A 24192-nucleotide genomic window follows, 5' to 3' on the forward strand; every position below is an offset into this window, starting at 1 on the left:
TTTCAAATTTCTCTTCCAGTTCCTTTCTCAGTCCAAGTGCTACCTCAATTCAGCATTCTGCCTTTAAGCCACACGCCTGCCAATCTTATGACTGAGCCTTGGAACAAAGGCTCAAACATCAGACACACTACAAGGTGTGTGGCTCCAAAAGCAGAGGGGAAATGCTTGTAGATTTCCACTGAGAACCACTCAGATTAGGACATTCGCACTTAAACACGACTTCACCTTACCACATTTCTGGAACGCCTAATTAGGGTGAAATCACACGCCCTTTAGACAATATTGCTAGAAACAATTATACAGCTACACATTATTTTCGAGTCTAACCAATTAAATGAGGGATGAAAAAGAAATTGCTGAAAGAAAAGGAAAAGGAGAAATAAAAACATAGATAATACATATGTAGAAATTCAAAGAAGTAACAAAAATGATCAGCTGTGACTAATTTAGCACATCTTTATTTAGTACATAAAGATATGGACAGACATTAACATCACTCACGTTTGCCAACTGAACTAATCAGGCACTCTTCCAATGACAACAAAGCCCTCAGGAAGCACAGAAAACCTTTGTGTGTAGAAAGAGATGTGCCAGGCTCATGGGAAAGGACATCAATCCTCCCCAAAGTTTAGTTCACAGATATGCCAGGCCATCAGTGCCTGGGATTTACTTATTTTTGGGTTCTCAGGACCCACCCCATAGCAGGGACCCACTAAATATATGGATTAATGTGCTCTCGACCAATCACAATCATAGCATTTTTCTAGGAACTAGAAACGATACCAAAATTCACTTCTACACAGAAATGGGAGACAGCAACTGAAAAAGGAAAGCCAAAGGAGCCCAGCTCTGCCAGATTGAGAACACATTACACACCCACAGTTATTATTAGCACAGTGTGGTGTCGGTGCGCACAAACACACCCACCCGAAGCCACGTGTCGATGAAAACAAAGTCAACAGAAAGTCGAGGCAGGTGTGAGAATTCTATGGTTCAAAAAAGAGAAGCATCTGAAACGAATGGAAAAGCGAATAATCACTGCGTCACGACTTCAGTAAATAACATCCAGACGTAACCGAATCACGCCAACCCCTCCCTTCTTCGCCCCTAAAGCCATGGTGCTAAATAGTTTCTCACGTCAGTCCCATGCCAAAATAGTTTCTCACGTCAGTCCCATGCCATTGTCCTGCTCTGGGGGCCATCACCTCTCCCTTAGGCTGCTGCTATCGCTTCCTGCTTCCTGACTCCCTGCTTCCTGACTCGACTTTCACTCGTGTCCCTTCCCCTTCCTCCACAGTCCTGACTCACCTGCCACCACAGGACACCTCCTCAATCACCAGCTTGGCTTCCTCAACCTTCTGCACATATGGGCTCCCCCAATTCTACTGCAGTGGTCCTCAAACCACGATCCCCCAAAACTGGCCCGGAAGCTTTTCGAACAATGGTTCTCCACCGATGAGCACAAAGGCCGATCGATACTGCCCATCTCTAAGAGTCGACGTCCACGGCCACAGGTGTTCGTGTGTTTTAGCCCTGCCATCTTGGGGTTGTCTGAGGAACGTTACACATCCTAGCGTGTCCAAGAAGGTAAAAGCCGTGAGAGTAGTGAAAAGGTTCTAAGGGGAGATGAACAAGCATGATGCAAATTAAGGACATGAGAAGCTTCACTGTGAGAAATGATGCCTCCACAGATTTTCACAGACACATATGGGGCACATTCATTTCAACCTTAGCAGAAAAAATTAAAAACTGTCTATTTTGGGGAAAGATGGCTGTCAGTTATTATTAAGCAAAGAAAATAAGGGTACACTGGTTTTAAACCTTGTTATTAATGTTGATTTATTTTGAGAGGAGAGAGAGAGAGAGAGAGAGAGAGAGAGAGAGAGAGAGAGAGAGAGAGAATCCTAAGCAGGCTTCAAGCTATCAGCGCAGAGCCTGACACGGGACGGGGCTCGAACCCATGAACCGTGGGATCATGACCTGAGCCAAAATCAAGAGCTGGTTACTTAACTATGAGCCACCTAAGCCCCCTGATTTTAGAGCTTCAAAGCTTTTAAGAACCAACTTACTCTATCTATTGGATGGAAATGCATCCAGAGGCTTGTGAATTTAAACACCACAATTGCTCTGGACTTAAGAACATATGGATCTACAAACAGCCGTTAGTTCACTACCTCATTGGAAAATAAGAGCTGAACAGACTTTTTCCACTGCTAGCAATCAGATAGTGTTGCCTTTTTCCAATTTAAAGCAAACAAACAAAACATGAAGTTAAAGGACAAGATGGTCAGTGGGTTAGGTTTCCCCTGAGAATTTTTCTTCTCCCTGGGAATTCTCTACCACCCATCACCCCTACCTTCCTGTTCTCAAGATTATTCAGGTGTCCCACGTCCGAGAAGGCTTCACGGACCCCTGGGCACGTCTCAGCGACCCCATGCCAGCGCCCACGCTACATCTATCCTGCACCCACCGTACCTAGTGAAGTAGAAGTACTTTCGTGTTATTTCCCCAAGGTACAGACGGGCACGGGTTCAAGTGGCCAGTCCTGTCTATGCATCAAAGTATCCAGCGACCATGTGGCAGGTACCAAGTTGGTAGACTTCTAAATGTTCACACTGACAGGGAGCTGGTCATTGCTTAGAAGAATTTCTGTGCAGTTCTGAACATTTATTTTCATTTGAGTACCTGGTCACTCAGTCTACCATTTCTACTATAAACTCTTTAGGAGGCAGAAATTTAACGAACCCATTCAGAAATGATAGAAAAACTGCTAATGAAACATGAATGGAGAGATCAAGTGGACAACAGGCCGAAGTATCTCTGATAAGGAAGACACTTAAAAAAAAGAACTGTGAGAAAGGACAGAGAGAAACATGCTGGGACCAATCAAAAGGAAGGAGTCTCGGCAAGTAATGAATAAGCTGTAATTCACAGGGAATAGCAAGACTTCAGAAAGAGTCTTGAAACCTGGAGAGCTGAGATGAACTTAATATTGTTTTCGTGTCACCGGCTACAAAGAGGCTCCTCCTATTCAAAAGCAGTTTCTTCTATAAACCACAGGGTCGGTCGGATTTTCAACAGAATCCGCTTTATTTTCTGAATCTTGTATCAAACCTGTACCTAGTCGTGAATGCGTTCCCTCAAGATTCTGTCCCTGCACTCATTACGTAATGTACCTGAGGATAAGAACGTGAACTTGTTTACCTTGTCATGTATAAGTAAATCAAGATGTGGCATTCATACTTCCTAAGGCCTGCTAGAATAAGTACAACCGGCTGTATTCAAATTATCTGCTTGCAGGTCTCTCTCCCCACTCAAATTCCTAGGAATCCGTTATCTTTTTCACCCCAGCATTTGACAGGTTCTCAGCAGACAGGTGTTGAACCGAAACTGGCGATTAAAAAAATGAAATTGACAACTGGCAATTAAATGACCAAATAACACATACAGAAAACTCATCAAGAAATACAAATATGGGACACATTCATTTCAACCTTAACAGAAAACATTAAAATAGGTAGATTTTTTACAAGACAGCATCTAATGTTACCAGCCTAACGGTGAAACACGACATTCGTCATATCACACACGGTGACATACGATCCAGTGTAAATTATCTGCCGCACCGTAACTCAATGACAGCACTATCGTTTCGAAGACAATTTAGCAATACTAGGACGACATAAAATGTCCTCCGAACGTCATGATGTCATCAGAAGAAAATAATTTAGAGAGGAATAGCTATGACCATTAAAATTTCGATTGGTCATGTCGGACCAAAGTGGAGGCCCAGATGTCCCACGTATGGATAAAATCCAGCTCAAGCTAGGTAAGCCGGTTGGAAGACAATTGTGAGTCCAGGTTAAAAAAAAAACCAAAAAACAGTTCAAACCTTAAGAGACTCTTAAATACGGAGAACAAACTGAGAGTTGATGGGGGGTGGGGGGGGGAGAGGAAAGCGGGTGATGGGCCTTGAGGAGGGCACCTGTTGGGATGAACACTGGGTGTTGTATGGAAACCAATTTGACAGTACATTTCATTAAAAAAAAAAAAGAAGAAGAAAGAAAGAAAGAAAAAACCCCGCAAGCTTGAACTAACTAAGGCCACCGAGAGGCAGAGACCAAGTCAGAGATGGTCCAGAGGCAGAGCTGCCAGATGGCAGGGAGAGCCTGGGTATAAAGAAGATGGAGGAGAAAGAGGGGGATCGCAGGTGACGGAGGAGATGCGGTTTCCGGCATTCAGTGCACCAGGGCGGGTGTCCACAAACTCTTCCTGCGAAGGGCCAGGCGGTAAATAGCATGGGCTCCGTGGGCCATACAGTCACCATGAGATCTGCTTGACTGTGCTGCTGCAGTGCGTGGCTGTGATCCAATAAACCTTTTTCACAAAACAGGCAGTGGGCAGGATTTGGCCTACAGGCCAGAGGTTGCTGACCCACGGCCTAAGGAATACAGGGAAAGAAGGCCAATTTGAGGATGCAGTTCATGAGCTGAATTTCAGCAGGACATTTAAATAGAGAAGTTCAAGGCAAAGATCAATCTGGAGATGAAGAGATGCCAGGACTAGAGACATAAAATTAAGGAGCACCCAGAGGGGGGTCAGTCTTGATCAAGCATCTTGATCTTAAGCCGAGACTCTTGATCTCGGCTCAGGTCACGATCTCCCGGTTTGTGAGTTTGAGCCTCGCGTCAGGCTCCACCCTCACAGCGTGGAGCCTGCTTGGGATTCTCTTTTCCTCTCTCTCTGCCCCTTCCCTGCTTGTGTGCGCTCCCTCTGTCTCTCTCTCTCTCGCTCTCGCTCTCTCCAAATAAATAAATAAACTTAAACAAAAAAGACATCAAGTTGAAAGTCATCAGCCGTGTGGCGGTAGGTATGGGGCTAGGACCAGGGATACGGTCTGAGAGGACAGAAGATGAGGCACACCTCCCAGTCCAAATACAGGGGCGGACATGCAATGGCACTTCAGATCACTGTGGCCCTGGAAAGGCAGGGACATTATAATCTAACCCCCCTTAACTCAAACTTTTTAAAAAAGAGGGCCCTATTTTCACTTGGGGTTCTCATTCCCTTTTCCAAAATAAGTAACATTAAACTTTCAAATTCATAGAAGAGAACGAAAACTTCCCACTGGCTAGAAAATAAGGCAGTGCTCCAGTGTTCTTTTCTTTTGAAATATTTTACGCTCCAAAATTATATACTAGGGGGTATAGCTCAGGAGTAGAGCATCTGACCGCAAAATTATGTGACATATACGTAAAGCACAACGAACAATGATAAAGCAAACGTCCCATCCCCATCTCAAGAAAGCGTTCACTACCAAAACACCACGGTCCAACTTTTCATTCGGTAAGAATCAGTCTCGCAACCGGAGGTCAGAGCAGGCAGCCCAAGGCCAGATAAAGCTTGCAGATATATTTTCTCTGGCCTACGTCCAGCAGTTTCTTTTCTTTTCCTTTTTCACTGCTGACACTTAAGTATCGATAAACTTCACGAAAAAATCAGCGTTCTGGAGTATCCTTAAAAGTGGGAAGGTGGGTGTTCCCTGCACCCACATTCACCATGTCAACAGGTAGCTAGACTTGCCAAGAGCAAGCAAGTCCGTGCAATGAGCTAGTTTTGCTATTCCTCGCCTCTCTCTACTGCCTTACATCTACCTTCCCTTCGCTTATTAATTTTACCTGCCTGGCACTTGAGTCTGTGTGACCCCTAGTTACAGAACATCATTGTGGTTTCTAACTTTTTGGAGTAAGGAGACATTACGTAGAGTAAAAGGCAAAACAACAAAACAAAACAAAAAACAAAAAACCATCTCAGACTCTCTCAATAGGAATATTACTACTGAGTAAACCAGCTCCATAACCCCTTATCCATCATTTTGAAATCTAAAAAACAAGGTGTTTTGGTAACTTATTTGGTAACAAAACTTGACCTGAACTAATATGAAACCATTTACAATCTTTAAGTGTTCCATTTAGCATGAAGTACCTTTATATTTTCACTCTAGAAATATTAACATATTCAACGAAGGGCTGCTGACCCACACCATGGATTATACAGTAACAGCATATGTACACTTTTCCTTTTCTAAAATCTGAAAAAGGGGCGCCTGGGTGGCTCCGTCGGTTAAGCGTCCGACTTTGGCTCGGGTCATGGTCTTGCGGTCCGTGAGTTCGAGCCCCGCGTCAGGCCCTGTGCTGACAGCTCAGAGCCTGGGCGGGGGGCGGGGTGGGGGGGAGGCCTGGGGAAAGCTTGGGTCCAGACCCCAGAGGACGATGCTCAGCGGGGCCGGGACAATGGGCGGCGGGGACCCGCGCGGGGGGCGTCCCGGGAGGCCGGCCCGCCCCGCTGTTCCCGGGCGCTCGGACGGTGGCTCTGAGCTGGGCGCCTGGCCGCTGCGTGGCCCAGCCCTCCTCCCTGGCCCGCAGCGGACCCGGCGCAGAGCGGGCGGCAGGGCGGCCGCGCCGGAGCGCGGGGCCACTACACCGACCCCCAGTCCCCGGCCCACGCGCTCACCGCCGGCCCGGCGCGGCTCACTCACCTGCCCGCAGTCTGGCTGGCCAGCTACTTCATGCGGTTGAACGGCAACGACGGCCCGCGGAGCTCGGGCCGGGCAGCTCGGGGGGGACGGCCTGGCGCGGCTACATCGCTTCCAGGCCGAGGCGGCGGCGGCGGGGGCGACAGCGGCTGAGGCGACTGCGGCAGCTGCTGCTGCGGTGGCTGCGCAGCTGCTACTATGGCGGCGGCGGCGGCAATGGCTGCTGCTGCTGCTGTTGCTGCTGCTGATCCCGGGCCGAAGCCCCGCCCTCCCCGCCTTACTTGCAATGGTACCGCAAGCCGGGGGCGCGCGGGACCGGGCTGGGAGAGGAGCGCCTGGCTCCAGCGCGGCTTGCAGCCTGGCCCCTGCCGCCCGAGCCCCCTCGGCCCCACCCCCCCCACCCGGGCTGCACCGCCGAGCGCGCAGAGCCCTGCGGCCAGGCGCCTCGGTCCTGACTCCCCGCCCCTGCTAGGCGGGGCGCCGGTGGGAGGGGGCAGCAGGCGCCAGCGGTGTGACCCCATGGTCCTGGCGGCCGGGAACAGCCACACCCGGGCTTGGGGCACTCTGGGCAGGGGGCGGGGACCCGCGGGGGGGGGGGGGGTGGGGGGGCGATGGTGGGAGAGGAAGAGGAGGGGTTGGGGTACCCGGGAGCCTCCGGATGCCCATTTCATGTCAATTACCAAAAAAAAAAAAATTGTTAAGTGGAAACCACAAACTGCAGAGCGGTGTGTGCTTTGATTGGACTTCCCAGGAAGGTCCAGGGCGAGTGGCTTTTTCCACCGCAGGTGCGCACAGGCACCTGGGGACCGCGAAGGATGCCCGCGGGGCAGTGGGGGGAGGGTAAGGGGGCGGAGGGCGTGGGCAGGGGTCCCGGAACCTAGTAGCCCGCGCGCGGTGTGGCGTTGCCTAGAAACGCCTGGTTGTGATTTGATTAGTAGCCTCGCGCAGGCCTCCGTTTGGAGACACTTAGCGGGACTGTCCGACTGCGCTGGACGCTTTTTGCCGAGCGGACCAGGTCAGTTCTGTGACCCGCAGCGATGTCCTTTTCGTTTGGTGGCCTGGGCCATTCCCTAGAGCAAGTGGGTGGCAGTGTGGCTTCTTTCACTGACCACATCTCTGAGGTCATCAAAGATGTGAGGATGGAGGGAACCGAAAAGGTGGGAGAAGGACCTGACTCTGACCGAAAAGAGAGTGAAGGGAGTCGGGAAACCTTAAGATGGGAGAATCAGAGACTTAAACGTCTTTGTAGTCATCTGGAAGAGAAGTATGAAGCCTCGGAGCTTCAAATAAAGCGGCAGACTCTTAGCTACCGACATCAGCTACAACAGAAAGAGGTAGAAATGAAACTTCTTAAAGCGAGACAGATAGGGCTCAAGAACCAGTTGCTGAAGCTCCAATCAGCCCTTCGATCAACCACAGCGTCACCTTCCTTGGGTTACGGTATCAACTACTTTGCTTCAGCTTCCCCGGGGGATGACCTGGACTTTGCTGACCTCATTTGGTCACAACAAGAAATAAGCAGACTGTCAAATGAAGTTTTAAGACTGGAGGCTGAAGTTAGCCATTGGAAGCATTTTTCCCAGACTTCAGCACCGGGAGCGAATAGCGACGAGCAAAATGAAATCTACAAACTGCAGGTTACCATCAGGGAACTTGAACAGAATCGAAATGAGGCCATCGATGACCATCAACTTGAAAAGGCAGTACTGCAGAACGTCTATCAACAGACACTGGCAGAAATACGTCGCAGGTACCATCAAAAGTCAAAAGGCTATGAAAAAAGAATCAAAGAACTGGAAAATCTGTTAGAGAAGGACGACTCTGGAATCAGAGCAGCTGATGAGTCTGTCATTGAGGATATGCAAAACACCATTCAAGTGCTACAGACTGAAAAAGTGGAGTCTACCAGGAAAATTGAAGAACTTGAGGACACCGTAAAATACATCAATAACAAATTATCTTCGGTAGAAAGTGAGAGAGACGCTTTAAGGAGAGAATGGGACCGGATCAATGAGGAAAAGAAAGAAAGGATTGAAGAATGTGAATCGCAGCCTTCCGTTTTGAGGCAAAGTGACACAGTGACGGAAAAGGAAAGAGTTCTTTCCGAGAGTACAGCAGTGGAAGAAGTGTCTGGACCGCGGCAAGTGCTGTCCGATGCGGAAAAGGAGATGACGCCACGGTGTAGCTTAACCCAGGGTGACAATCTCATTGGAGACGATCTGAAACTTGAAGGGCGAGTCTACGTTTTAGAACAAGAAAACTCATCAGGTCAAGGACGGGAAGCACTTCAACTGGCACTTTGGAAAGTGAGCCATGAGCCGGAAGTGATTGAACGTACGGCTCCAGGAGGTGTGAATTTGGATTCAGAAGTAGAGCATTTCAGATGTGACTTGGAGGCCGACGGACAAAAATCCACTCAGGGTAGGACCGAGAAGGAACTCCCAACAGCAGAGCTGGGGCAGCTCGATGGACAGAAACAAACTACACGGCCCAGGGTTTTGATGAAAGGTCAGCTATCAGAACAACAAAATGAAGGCAACGGCATCAACGGCAAAGTGGAACACGATCTCAATGATGAAAAGGGAGCTTGTCCATTTGAAGACGAGCAGATGGACATAGCTGAAGAGTTAGATGCGCAAAACGAAGAATCACCTCAAAGTCAATTGGCTGTTAATGATTTGCATCGGTCAGATCCGTCGCAAATACGTAATTTAAACATCCCGAAGGAGAACGCTGAACTTAAGGAACATATTAAACAAGAGGAGGAGGAATCTGCTAGAGCTGAGAAGGAGCCAGCACCGTCTCTTAATCAAGACTCTGACAATACTGTTGAAGATGACTCACTTAAGGGGAGGGAAACGACGGTTAGAAAGTTGCAGCAAAGCCTTTCAGAAATGGAAGAGCTGAATGGCAATTTAAAGAAAGCTGCTTTCAATCTCAAGGTGGAAAATGGAAGGTTGGTTTTGGAGCTTGAAGACGTAAGACGTCGGCTGGAAGAAACTACTGTCTGTAACCATAAGAATTCTCTGGAAACAAAATCTATTACGCGGGCCTTAAAAATAGAAAAAGGACAGTTAATAGTAAAATTGTGCCGGGCTGAAAAGAAGCTGTTGGAGAAAACAGCCAGGTATGAGCAAGCTATTAAAGAACTGACCAACACGTATAACTTGTCTAAGTCGTCCTCCCAGTTAGAGCAGGAGTGTTTAATTCAACGCAGTCAAGAGAAAGACGATGAAATACTACAACTCAAAAAGAGTGTTGAGCAGATGGATGCCGACCATAGAGAAACTAAGGAAATGCTCTCCTTTGCTCTGGAGGAGCATAAGCGATTGACACGACTTATTAAAGAGAAAGAAATCTGTATCGAAAAACTTGAAAGAAGGCCAGAGCTCCAGGAGCTATTAGAGAAGTACGGCCAAGTCTTAAGAGAAAACGAAATTTTACAGCAAACCGTGGAGGAGCAAGACGTTTGTCTTGCATCCACGAGAGAAGAGAATGAATTTCTGCAAGACGAACTGGAGTGTCTGAGAGAAGACAGCCAAACTGTACCTGTGGTCGACCCGCAAACGCAAGACCGTATCATGGAACTAGAATGCGAGGTGTATGAGCTGAATGCAGAAAGAGTTCGTCTGGAAGACGAAATCAAACAACAACAAAAGATCATTGAGGATCAACGCCAGGGTAAGCTGCAACGGCTTCGTGCTTTACAAGACCAGAAACGGAAGTTAGATGATCTCACACGCCAGCATGAGCAAATGAAGTTTAAACACGCTCAGCTCCTTTCAGCGAAAGATGAGATTAAGATTTTGCAGAACACAATAGAGCAAATGAAAACCCGGATCCTTCAAAAACCCAGCAAGTACATTCCTACAAAACATTCTGATGTTTTCCAAGTAACAACGATTCAGCATCTTCATGTAGAAAAGTGGAAGTGAAAAGCATTATTTATCTAAAGCTGAAAACTGAAAGATCAAGTAAAAGGAACAAAAGGACAAGAATTGGAGATTAGAAATAAAAAAAAAAAAACATAAAAAAAAAAAGAATTGGAGAATAAACTCCTCACTGAAAAGAACATCTGATTAACTGAACAGATTGATCGATCACCCATCCAAAGATGAGACTGGTAAACTCACTCAGATTATCCGGCAAAAAGATTTGGAGATAGAGGACCGCCCCAGCAGGACATCTGTGGCTTCCTACAACCAGAATGTGGCAAACCTTCTGCAGCAATTGGAAGATATGCTTTGGAAAGAGAACAAGTATTAGCTGTCTTACAGGAGAACTAGGGAAAACAGCAATCTGAACAGAGAGTATCACAAAATGCCAGATAGAATTGTTGCCAAAGAAGCATATCTCATGAAGCTGTAAGATGAAAAGATTCACTAGAATCGAATTCACTATAATTCGATTCACTAGAATTCGATATTCACTAGAATCGGTCCACCTGGACCGGAAACGGATGGGTGTGGGCATCATCTTCTAAATGCTGTGACTGACACTTTACCCACGTACAACACCATTAATACTGTCACCTGGGAAGAGGACTGACCTGGCAAAAGACCTTTCAAAGCAATACAGGATTCTTAAGCCACAGAGGAGACAGTACTTGAAAGAAACCAAGTCACTATGCATGTGTACCTTATCACAAAATGGCCTTTTGCGAAATGCAATATATTTATAGTTTTGGTTTAAGTTAAATGAAAATATTTTTCATGTTTGAAAAGACTGTCTTTTAATGACTGCAGAGGTATTCACCAAACTGAAAACAGTGGCTACTTATGGGGCACCTGGGTGGCTCAGTCGGTTGAGCGTCCGAAAAAGAGCTCAGGTCTCTAGGCAGGAGGGAGCAGGAAGAAGGAAGTCAAAAAAAGGTGGGTTGCTTATTGCAAGGTTACTTTCCTTTAAGGGGATGGAAGGGGCTTATCATGCAGACTACCTGACTCACGATGATCAGGCTATTCGAAGGTTTAAGGTTCCCTTTCTGGGAGAGCCAAAACTGTAATTAAGTTAAGCCTTAGTTTGGTGCAGTGGGACTTAGCATAAGCGACTCCATTCTGGGTATGCTGTCTTGTCTTTAACACTCTCGAGGTGGAAAGAACCAGCACTGGAAAGGCTCGCCCAGTTGCCACTAGAGAAGGAGGGGCATCTGCTTCAGGGCTCCGCACTAAAGCACCCCTAAAGCACCAGGGGTCAAGTGGGGCCTTAAATACAGTCTACGCTTTCCTTACCAAAGCACATTCCCTGGTTCAGGGCTGAATGTGCCAGGGGAAAGAGGCACATTTTCCTCCAAGAAGGAGCCCTCCCATTGCCAAGCTGTGTGGCCATGGGGTTGTGTCCATGTACCCAGAGGGGGCACATCTTGCAAGTCCACTCAAAGGCATTATATAAGCTAGCAGTAAGCCTGAGCTGTACCACCCCTGCACCACTGTGGCCCCTCAGATCTCTACTACCCCTCTGAACATGGAGGACAGGTTCCTATGGACCCCATCCCCGAATCAGGCTTACCCTGACAGGTCATCTGAAGAGCAATCTTCTGTCCATTATGAATCACGAATCATTTGCAAAATAGGAAGCTGCCTAAATGCTGGCATGAGCTCCCTGAGAATCACTGGATGAGGCAGATGGTTGCCAATGAAGGTAGGATTCGGCCATCATGGATTCAGTAGGCCTTCAAACGGGGTGCCTCAAACAGGCTTTGTTCCCGCGCCAAGGCTCCAGCTCTAAATGCTGAAGCACCTTCGCCCTGGCCTGTCCTTGTTGCTTACAGAGCCGACAGAAGCCCAGCTGTGGATGTTCAGGGACATCTTTGGGCAGAATACCAAGCCTCGCAGCAGTCAGCCCCTGTTCAATTAAGAGAAGAGAGGACTGATAAATGTTCGGTTTACTTGCATCCCCTCCAATATCCAACACAAGGGAGAGAATGATCTAATATATTCTGAAATAACTTAGACTCATTAAAATCGAAAAGAAGAAAGAAGGGAAGAAAGAATTCTGCAGCAATGAGCTGACACAGAGAACAGGGATTTGGTGACTTCACACAACAAGCCAAAGATGGGGCTCAGAAAAGACAGGAAACCCACTCAGGATACTTAAAAGTATGACCGCTCAGCTAGCTAGCTAACCAACTAACCAGACAGGCAAACCGGGACCAGGAGATCAGTCTCAAACACCCTGTGAGGTGAGGACGGATGGTTGAGTTCTGTTCTCAATGTTAAACCCGAATGAATTATCCTGGAGGAGGGAGAACTGCTATCCATTAAACAAATAATATGCTGATAAAAGAGCTGTGTGATGAGAACAATTAAGCACATTTATTCAGATGCTGTACACACATTTCATGCCCTCTGTTCAAGACATAGGCTCCTCATCTGTCACAGTCACACAGACGCGATGTAGGTACTTGCTCTGATGCCAGCAGATACAAAGCCCCTCTCCCTCGGCACGCACACCACTCACCCGACACCACCTAGGGAAAGGGCCTCCACACGCCGACCCCACATGCACCTTCATCCATTCCCCCGCCTCAGAGCCACACATACCAGCGGCCAGCCTCTTCATGCCTAGCAAGATGATGGAACATTCTGCAAAGCTGGTGGGGTCACTCCACTCCTCAGGAAGGTGCCACCTCCTGTGGCCTTGTGTGGCCCCTGGCTTGGGTCATGGCACTGCAAGCACTGCTCTGCTCCCCCGAAGGGTGTAAGGACCCCGTTGACCTGAGGCTCCAGGTTGGCCATCCACAAGTCAGTACCTGTGATCTATCCTAGGCTGTGAGGACCCGGGGAAGACACAGGAAGACACCCACTTCTGTCCTCTGGGAAGTCCTGCTGCTCTGTTCTCTGTAAAACAGAGAGTTATAAATGCAGAAGGAACCAGCCAGACTGGGGATATAAACAAGGGCAGCTGGCCGGGTGGCCCCCTGTGAATGAAGCCCTAGAGTATAAGAGAAGCTAGAAATAGGATTTTCAAATGCATGCTCCTCATTAAAAAAAAAAATGCTATCAGGACACATGGGTGGCTGTCAGCTGAGCGTCTGACTTCGGCTCAGGTCATGATCTCAATGTTGATGGTTTGAGCCCCACATCAGGCTCTGAGCTGACAGTCCAGAGCCTGAAGCCTGCTTTGGATTCTGTGTCTCCCTCTCTCTCTGCCTATCCTCTACTCACAATCGGTCTCTCAAATAAATAAATAAATAAATAAATAAATAAATAAATAAAATGTTGAAATGAAAAAAAAAAATTTTAGAAATGCTATCAAATTCTTTACATCTCCCCTTTTCCAAGATAAAACAAATCTATCTGCAACTTGGTCTGTTGTCCCAAATATCTGGTGAATTATAGCTTTTGCTGTACTTGAGGATGCTGTTTTGGTTAATCTTCATCATCAACAGCTCTTCTGGTTATTGCACGTGTGCAAAAAATTCATGGTCACAATGTTTCTGATGGGGCTTTCCACACATGACAACTGTCTTGGACCTCAGCACAGAAATAATTTTCATGCTAACCTGTGCTCCTTCCAGGGTTTTCTTGTTCTCTACCCCCAGTGTACCCACCTGTACCCTGGACTCACTGCACTGACCTCATGGTAACACAGATGTTGATGAATGATGGGGCCTTTTACACTTTACAGGATTTGTTGACTGTCATCCACCCAAAGAACCTTCTCAAACATTTGTCATACAGAAGGTCCAAAGAAGAGCTTGACAAGTTAGGGGAATGTCTAAGGAAGGTGGCCTTATTAAGTTCCAAAAAGCCTTCTAGGGTGGCATTTGCTTTTTCTGTTCACAATACAGTTCTCAGTTTATTGGGCTGAAATATGGTCCAGAATATGACATCGGACCCATTTCTGAGGTGGACTTACCGAAGTAAAGGCTGGTATGGAAGGTGTAATTTCAAAGCATTCATTTACGATGAGAAATACAATTGTTCATTCAAGCCCAATGGCCAGCACCGTCTTTACGGTAGAGAAAGCCACACGGGAAGCCAAACGAGAACTAAAAGTTTGCCGATGGGGGGAAAAAATGAATTTGATTAACCTCAAATGTAGTAGCTACGTTGAGTTTGGCCAGAAGCCAGGGCCTCTGGCTTCTCATTCATCTGCTAAATGTCACCATGGGTGCTCAAGAGAAAGAATACTGTAGGCAAAATCACACTTTGTACTGAAAGGCTTGTGTCCCAAATCTAAACCGTGTGGCCCATTTTAGAGGCAGGCCAAGGTCCTACTCCAGGGTAAGCAATTCTTCCTCCCTAGCCTCTTCTCTCACATTGACTGCTTGATTTGGGGGCTTGTGGAAGACCCAGAGACACAGCACTCGAGTTCCCCTTCAAAAGAAGCAAACTGCCGTGGCAAGAATAGGAATAACTGACAGCCTCCATCCGGCAGCTCCTTCCAGGTACTTAGATTTGAACCAAAGTAACCCTTTTTGTGGGTTGGTCCTTGGCTAAGACTGAGAAGTATGGCAGTACTAGGGGCTGGTCATTTCTGCCCAGTGCAGGACTCCTCTAATGGGCAACCTGGGCTCTGGAGCACCCTATACTCTCGAATTCCCCTGGGATTCTGGACATGCTGGACATTCTGGAGAAGAGACGGGAACTCCTTGAGAGGAACAAGACATTGAGAGGATCCAAGGAAGAGGTGACCTGGGCTTGCCTCTCTATATCCCCAGAAGGATGTGCCGGTGTCTCGGCTGCAAAGACTCAGACCTCAGTGATGAATAGTGTCTTTATTCCAAAGTCCTCTGCTGTGATTGTGGTGTCCTGAGCAGGTATTTTTCCAGTTTCAGTGAAGCAATTCCTTCAAGAAACAGTCCAATGGTATTTCCAAATCCTCAAAGCTGGGTAACCAGGGGGATTTTATTACACATATTTATTCTACAATCCAGCATCTCACAAGACATCCAGAAGCTTCTTGTAAGCTGCCTCTCCTGCCTCCCAGGCAGAATTCTCATGTTGCTTCTCAGACATTAAAAATAAAATGAAAAAGCTCCTGTTGTGCAGGATGAAACCTTCTTAGCTGAAAGGTTCCTGCTTCCACCCCGGCCAGTTGGTAGACATGCCTGCCTTCCACCTCCTTCCTGTCTGTGTAAGTCCCCTTGTGGCTGGGAGCCTTTCTCGGCCATGGTCAAACCGACTTTCGATCTGCAAGGCTGAGCCAATGGTTGAAATGTAACACAAAACTACCCTCCTTATATTTTCATTTCTATTAGACCTTTATAATGATTCCTTCTTGAACTGAAGCTTAAATGGCTAAAGACTGATCATAATAGAACATTTAATTGTTTACTTGTCTAACTCTCTCAGCCCTAATCAAATATGGTTTTTTCACTGAGCAGCTTACATGGTGTGTTTTTCCTGTCACTGAAGAGAGCAAGGGGGCTGAGGCAGAATTCAGATGAGCCCATGCTCACTTGGTGTTCTCATCCTATTCATTTTTCATCCAACAGCGAGGAACAGAGCCCTCTGGAGGGAGAATCAGAGTTCTGGGGAACGAGCTTTTGGACACGATCACACGCAGGTCCTCAGAGAGGAAGAAGGCGGCTGAAGAGGAGTTACCAGAGACCCTGTCACCCTGTGGGGATTCCTAGAGGGGGTGCGGGCTCTGGGTGTTAAAGGCTGGTGTTGGAGCCGCCCCAGTTCCCTTTCTTCACACACCCCCTTCTCGCTGCCTATGGTGTCACCTCCGTGCCATCACCCAGGTGCACACCACCCTCCCCTGTCACCAGATCATTACAGAAGCCTCTTGACTGACCTGTGCCTGTCTATCCCAGCTTCACTACAGTCTGCTTCCAGCACAGCAGCAAGAGGTCTTTCATGTCCCTCTCCATCTGAGGACCCTCCAGTGGCTCCCAGCTCACTTAGAAGAAAGCCAGGGTTCTGACCACAGCCTCCACCCCCCTGTTCCCTCTAACCTCGCCTCTTAGCGTTCACCCTTTGCTTATTCAGCTCCAGCACGACTGACCTCCTACCTCAGATAGTCTTCACATGCCTCCTCTTTAGGGCTTTTCACTTGCCATCCCCTCTACTGGAACAGAACTCTCCTGGAAACCTGCGGGGTTCACTCCCTCAGGCCTTTATCCAAATGTCATCATTCAATGGGGCCTCTACCCCTTACATACTCCCTAGCCTCCCTCTCTGTCTTATTTTTCTCCATAGACTTTACTACTGACATACACTTTAGTTCACCTACTTATTTGTTTACTGCTGATCCACCTTACTGGGATATTAGCTCTAGGAGGGCAAGGATTTTCCTCTGTTGTTTTCACTGCTGAATCGTCAGTGCCTAGAAAAATGTCCAGCACTAATTGGGTGTGCAAACACATATTTTTTTGAGTGACTAGAGTACATAAATAAATGTAAACATGCATAAATGAATGAATAGGCATTCATTTCTGGCCATGAATCCCAATGGCCAGAGTCTACTCTAGGCCAGAAGCCTGGATGTATCTGCACTTTGCATTCTAGGATTCTGGGCATAAAGGAATCTTCCAATGGGAGATGGCGATGCTAAAGGCAGAGTGAGATCCAGAGCTCAGAATGAGGCCCAGCCTTCCAGCCAAAAGTGCTGATTTAAGCCTAGGGCAACATGATGGAAGAGGAGGAGGAGGGGATGTGAACCTGAGTTCAAAAAGGCCCTGCTTCACAGCATGAGAGGGGACAAGTTGACTCAAGGAGCTTCCCTGGAGGCATCAGATAAAGACAGTTCAGTGAGTAGAGAAGGCATCATTGTGAACACCCCTTGAGTCTGGGGATGCTCTGGGAGCCTGGGGATGGTTTGGGCTGTTAGAGCCCAGAACAATCCAGGAAAATTTTCCAGAAGGAGAAGAGGGGAAGTTGGCTACCTAGGACCATGTCCTTTGTATAGGACTGATTCATAGAATCATGGGGCCAAGGTCAATGACTGAGACACATCCCTCTCCAAAGGCTTTTGGAGAGGGGAGTTCCATTTATCCCCTGTTCGCCAAGTCTGGGGTTTCAACCTTCTTACAAAAAAGTAGTATTTTTCCATGAGACTTCAACATTTGAGAACCTCAGTCAGTTCAACCTAACACTTATTTATCCATCAAATTTTCAAGGTACGCACATTTTACATTTTGACAGTTGTGTCAATCCGCCCACCAGAAATATGGTACCAATTTATATTGTCTGTTTCTCATGCCTTACATTGAGTATCTATCTCTTTCTACCTGCTTTGAGGGGAATCCTATTTCCCAGAGACTTGTCTACTTGATTTATCCTTCCAGAGTTCTGGTCCTTGATTCGATTAATCAATTCCACAGACTTTTTGCTTTGTGATTAATGTAGGCTCTTATCTTTATTAATTTCTTCCACTTTTTATTTTGCTGTTCATTTTCTAGCTTATTTTGAATTCTTCATCCAATTATTCTCAATCTTCCAACGTTTACGCAGATTTATGTTAGCAGTATCAGCTTTAGATCATGAATTTTTACTAAGAATGACTTTAGTCCCATCCCCGTATGTATTTTTATACAGTGGCCTCATCATCTTAAATGTCTAGTCTGTCTTTTCAGTATTGATTTCCACTTGGACAGAGGAGCTATTTTTTATTTTGTTTCACTTCCAGGTGGCTATCATTTATCTTCATTTAGGCACAGTCTTGCTATTAATGTGATCAGGAAATATAGTTTGTAAAATTTTAATTTGGGGATTGGTTGTGGATTTCTTTGCCTGGGTACGTACATTGTTATCAGTCAGGATGGGTTAGGTTAGGCTGCAATAACAACTAAATATTCTCAGTGCCTTCACTAACATGGGTAAGCTGGCTGTTCTTCTCATCATATCCATTTAAGGACTGGAGCGGATACAGGCTCCACTTTGACACCTGCTTCCATGATCACAGGGGCAAAGAAAAGAGAACCTGGCTCTTAAAGCCACTTCTGTGTTCATTTCATTGGCTGAAGGAAGTTTAGATGCCAAGGTTCCACACAGCATGGATGTCTCAACCTCCCAAGGGAGGAGGACTGAGTATCTGTGAATAAACATTCTATCATATGCATTCAACAGATACTTATGAAGGACTGTGGAGACACCTCCTACTATATACCAACATTTGTCATAGACTTTGGAATCCTAGCAGATATTGTCAGTTGATGTCCTGCCTCCCCTTCTCATCCCTGACCCTCCTTTTATCATCCACTTTCCAGCCAGAGGAGGCCATGTGACCCAGATGTAAGTGGAAGTTGGTGAGGTTCCTAGGAAAGCTTTTTTTTTTTTTTTCTTTTTTCTTTTTTAAGCTTCTGTTTTTCTGATGTTGGTGCTGCCTGGTCTTCTTCCTCCTTCTTCCTGTCTTGAGTGCTAATGTTGAGAAAGGCCAAGAGAATGCCAGAAACATTTGCCTTGACATTGTTGAGCATCTGAACCAATGTCAGCAGCTGCCTACTCACAGATTTCTCATATGAAGAAAAAAGTAGCCTCGTGTTTGTATGCACCACTGTGGTTGGGTTTCTTGTTACTTGCATCTGAAAACATTTCTGAGTCATAAAAGAATTCAGCATGTAAACAAGACAATTCCCATCTTCAGTGAGTAATAATCCATTAGAAGTATTGTTATGAAATTACAGAAAATATGTTCATTGGTCTCTGCCCCCAGTTCCTGCACAGAACTTCCAAAAGCCTTGTAATTTCCTAACTGATCAGAGCACTAAGAGCTTCTTTTGTTCCAATATTTGATATTTGATCCCAGTCCCTGACACAGTTCCTAAATTCCCCGGAACTTCCTGGGTGATAGCAGTGCCTTTTGTTCTAATGAGAACTCTGGATGGGCTAATGGGTGGCCCCTGGATGGGGGATGGTTACTAGAAAGACTGTGATTAGAAGCTTGGGATTTTCAGCCCTACCACCTCTCTCTGTGCCTCGCCCCTCCGACCGTTCTCCACAGAGGAAAGAGGGATGAAAACGAGTCAATAGTTGTTCATGCCAACGTGATGAAGTCTCCATAAAAATCCAATAGCACAGGGTTTGGAGAACTTCCATGTTGGTGAACAGGGTTGGTGAACCCTCCCAGAACTTGCCCTATGTATCTCTTCATCTGGATAGTCATCTGTATGCTCTATCACACATGATCTTTGTAAATGTAAATAAGTGTTGCTCTTAGTCCTATGAGCTGTTCTAGCAAGTAACTGAATTCAAAATGGGGGTGGTGGTGGTCATGGGAACCTCTGACTCGCAACCAGGTCAACAGAAATTGTGGGTAATCTGAGGACCTACCACTTGTAAATGACATCTGAAGTGGGGGGCAGTCTCGTGGGACCGGGCCCTTAACCTATGGGTTCTGTGCTACTCCTGTTAGGGTCAGAATTGAATTGAATTGTAAGATACCCAGCCGGTATCATGGAGAATTGCTTGGTACCAGGGGGCGGGAGGGGAACACAACACATCTGGTGTTAGAAGTGTTGTGAGTGTGGTAGTTGTGTGAGAGTAAAGGAGAAAGTCACAAGAAGAGTGCGTTTTTCCTACTCATCTGTGGACAGCTGAAAAGAATGCTAAATAGGTATTCTAAATATGTAAAAGAATTTATATGGTCCCAGATTATCAAAGGTGTTCAAATATATGCTAGGAGACAAAGTAAGGTTGTCAAAATGTTGACAATCGTTGAACAAAGAATCTTTTTTTTCCCAAAACGTATTTTTCTCAATGATTACAGGTGCAACCACCACACTAACAATTACTTAGCCAACTCTAATTTTCACTGGTATCAGTGATTCACCACTGTTAATTTTTACAACAGCTTTATTGCAACTATAACTCACGTACCATATAATTTACCAACTTAAAATGTACATAGTTTTTAGTATATTTGCAGAGTTGAGCAACCATCACCACAATCTATTTTAGGATATTTTCATCACTCCAACAAGAAACTCTATATCCTCTTAGGAGTACTCCTCATTTCATCCCAACCTCCCCCAACCCCTCCTGCCCCTCCTCCATCCCACTTCTGCCCACGGCCCTAGGCAACCACTAATCTATTTTCTGTTTCCAGGGATTTACCTATTCTGGACATTTCATATAAGTGGAATGACACCTACATTAGGTGGTCTTTCAAGATGAGCTTCTTCCACTCAGCGTGTTCTCACAGTTCCTCCATGTCGTAGCACACATCGGGACTTCCTTTCTTTTACTCCCAGTTATTCCCTTATGTGAGTATACCACATCTCTTCATCCATTCACCGGACATTGCATTTTTTTCCTTTTTCATATGATGAATAATGCTGCTACAAATATTCACGTACAAGTTTTTGTTTGGACACGTGTTTTTGATTCTTTGGGGGTACATACCTGTGAGTGAAATTACTGGATGTTTAACTTTTTGAGGAACTTCCAGGCTGTTTTCCGAAGTGGCTGCACCCTTTTACATTTCTACCAACAGCGGATCACATTCCTATTTCTCCTATCCTCTCCTATGCTTGTCATCATCTGTCTTTTTTATTTTAGCCATTCTAGTAAGCTTAAAGTGGTATCCTGTTGAGGGTTGGATTTGCATTTCCCTGATGACTAACAATGTTGACATCTTTTCACATGTTTATTGGCCATGGGTGTATCTTCTTAGACTGAGTTGTTTGCCCACTTTTTAAGTTTTTTTAAAAATCTTTTATTTATTTTTGAGAGACTCAGAGAGAGAGAGAGAGAGAGAGAGAGAGAGAGAGAGGCAGAGAGAGAGAGAGAGACACAGAAGCTAAAGCAGGGTCCAGGCTTTGAGCTGTTAGCACAGAGACAGATGTGGGGTTTGAGCCCACAAACCGTGAAATCACGACCTGAGCCAAAGTTGGACGTTTACCCAGGCATCCCTTTTGCCCATTCTTAAATTGAGTTATTTGTTTTTGCGTTTTTGAGTTGTAAGAGTTCTGTATCTATATTAGTACAAGTTTCTTGTCAGAAATATGATTTCCAAAAATTATCTCCCATTCTATGGGTTGTCTTTTCACTTTTCAACTATGTCCTTTAAAGCACAAACATTGTTTAATATTTACTTATTTTGAGAGAGAGAGAGAGAGAGAGTGCATGAGTGGGGGCAGGAGCAGAGACAGAGGGAGAGAATCCCAAGCAGGCTCCGTGCCGTCAGCATAGAGCCTGACGTGGGGCTTGATCTCACGAACTGTGGGATCATGACCTGAACCGAAATCAAGAAATGCTTAACTGACTGAGCCAGCCAGGCACCCCAAAGCACAACATTTTTAAATTGTGATAATGTCAATTACCTGCTTTTTTCCTTCTGCTGTGTTTTTGGTGTCAAGGCCACAAAGATGGACATCTATGTTTTCTTCTAAGAATTTAATAGTTTTAGCACTTAACATTTAGGTCTTTGATCCATTTTGAGTTAATTTTTACATAGGGTGTGAGGTAGAAGTTCAACTTCATTCTTTTGCATGCAATATCCAGCTGTCCCCACACTGTTGAAAAGACTGTTCTTTCTCCCATTGGGTTTGTCTGGATGCCTTTGTTGAAAATCAATTGGCTATAAATATGATGGTACACTTCTAGATTTTCAATTCTATCCATTAATCAATATGTCTTTCCTTACACTAATACTACACTATCTCGATTACTGTAGCTTTCTAATAAGTTTTTAAGTCAGGAAGGGTGAGTTCTCCAACTCTGTCCTTCTCTTTAAAGATTTGCTTTGGCTATTTTGGGTTCCATAAATTCCCATATGAATTTTAGCATCAGCTTGTCCGTTTCTGCAAAGAAGCCAGCTGTGGTTTTGATAAAGATTTCACTGAATCTGTAGATCAACTGGAGAAGTGCTGCCATCTTAACAACATTGTCTTCCAATCCACGAGTCTGTTTATTTAAATCTTGTTTAATTTCTTTCAATAATGTTTTATAGTTTTAGTGTACAAGTTTTGAATCTCTTTTTTAGTTAAATGTAATTAGTATTTTATTTTTTGATGCCGTTGCAAATGCAATTTTTTTTTGGTGGGGGGTCAGGTTTATTAATTTATTTTGAGAGTGAGAGTGCGGGAGTGGGGGGAATGCAGAGAGAGAGAATCCCAAGCAGGCTTAGCATTGTCTGTGCAGAGCCCAACGCAGGGCTCGAACTCAAGAACCATGAGATCATGACCTAAGCTGGTCTATAGCCTGGCCCCTGAGGCTTGGAGTTTGCAACCCTGACCTACCTAAAGGCTACTATCCAGGAGAACATTCAGGCCTCCAGGGAGAGCTTCCATCTTGGCAGAAACCGACACCCAAAGAGACACTCCCTCCCAGAGCCGCACCCACGTAGTCAAGTCTGCTATCAGGCCCCCAGATTGCTGTCCTCTGGACTCATCGACCTCACAACCAAACGCTCAGGTTCCTCACCTCGGTGCACCCCTTCCTCCACACCCTCCACGCCAACTGCCATCCGCAGCTACTGGATTCTCTGCGCCACGGATTTCCAAAAAGCTCTTTCTTTCCTTTTAGCAGGACTAGAAAAGACCACATTTCCTGCCTCCTGCTGGGAAGAACACCCCGGTTATCTGGCGGGGGAGGGGGCTCAGCACTCTCCCATTCTAGGCCCCTGTGGCTTGGGTGGGGCTGACTCCATTTCCCTGTCCAGGCAGAGGCCACTGACCCCATCAGATACCTTCAGAGTCAATCCTGGGGCTCTGGCCACAGTGAAAGGTATTCTTTGTCCCTCTGGGACTTGAACTGAAGACGTTGGAAGCCGGGGGGTGGAGGGGTGGGGTGGGGGGGCGATTCCTGCTTAAAGACACAGCTTCCCTAAAGAGTGGAACCCCTGGATCCAGCCCTGGCTGCAACTATATTGCTTTTGGACTCTTTTCCTCACATAGGAGCCAATCAAATTCGCAGCTTGGCTTATAACAATTCCAGTTGGTTTGGTTTTGTGTGTTTTTTTCTTTTTTCGTCATTGAGACAGAGAGCGGGGAAGGGGCAGAGACAGAGAAGATCCCAAGCAGGCTCCGCACCATTGGCACAGAGCTTGATCCCAGGAACTGTGAGATCATGACCTGAGCTGAAATCAAGAGCCGGATACTCAGCCAACTGAGCCACCCAGTCGCCCCTCGAGTTGGGTTCACTGACAATCAAAAGAGACCTACCTACAGGGCACCTGGGTGGCTCACTGGGTCAAGTGTCAGACTTCGGCTCCGGTCACGATCTCTCGGTTCGTGGGTTTGAGGCCCGCGTCAGGCTCTGTGCTGACAGCTCGGAGCCAGGAGCCTGCTTCGGATTCTGTGTTTCCCTCTCTCTCTGCCTCTACCCCGCTCATGTTCTGTCTACCCTTTCTCTCAAAAATAAATATTTACAAAAAAAAATTTTTTTTAATAAAAAAAAAAAAAGGGACCCACTCAATACAACAGAAGTTTGAAAGAAGTGTTGAAAGATAGAGGGGAAAGGCTCTGGTCATATTTTCTCCTGTTTTTTTTTTTTTTTTTTTTTTTTTGTTCTGTTGTGTTACCTCTCTCCTTCCAGTAAGAGTAGAGTTTCACTTAGTGTGTCAGCCATCCCTCTATAAGGACTTACCTCATGGTGTATAAGCATTTTTGCTTGCCTGTCTCTTCCACAAGTCTGTGGAGCCCCTTCAGGGCAGAAGCCGCGTTTGTATTCACTTGGATTCTTTTCTACTTTCCACAATGGCACATAATTTGGGCTCAATAAGGGTCTCTTGAACGGATGAATCAAGCATCCTAATTCTCTTCTTTG

The 24192-nt window shown here is 46.1% G+C and overlaps 1 protein-coding gene across 1 annotated transcript in view; it reads right to left on the reverse strand.

Moving 5' to 3' along the window:
- The window catches only part of LOC109256512 (uncharacterized), a 130977-nt gene that overhangs the window by 101230 nt on the left and 5555 nt on the right, over window positions 1-24192 (reverse strand). The gene's annotated exons all lie outside the window — the stretch shown is intronic.

Source organism: Panthera pardus, unplaced genomic scaffold (genome assembly GCF_024362965.1).
Source record: "Panthera pardus isolate Hobbes unplaced genomic scaffold, ASM2436296v1 HiC_scaffold_319, whole genome shotgun sequence".
NCBI lineage: Eukaryota > Metazoa > Chordata > Mammalia > Carnivora > Felidae > Panthera > Panthera pardus.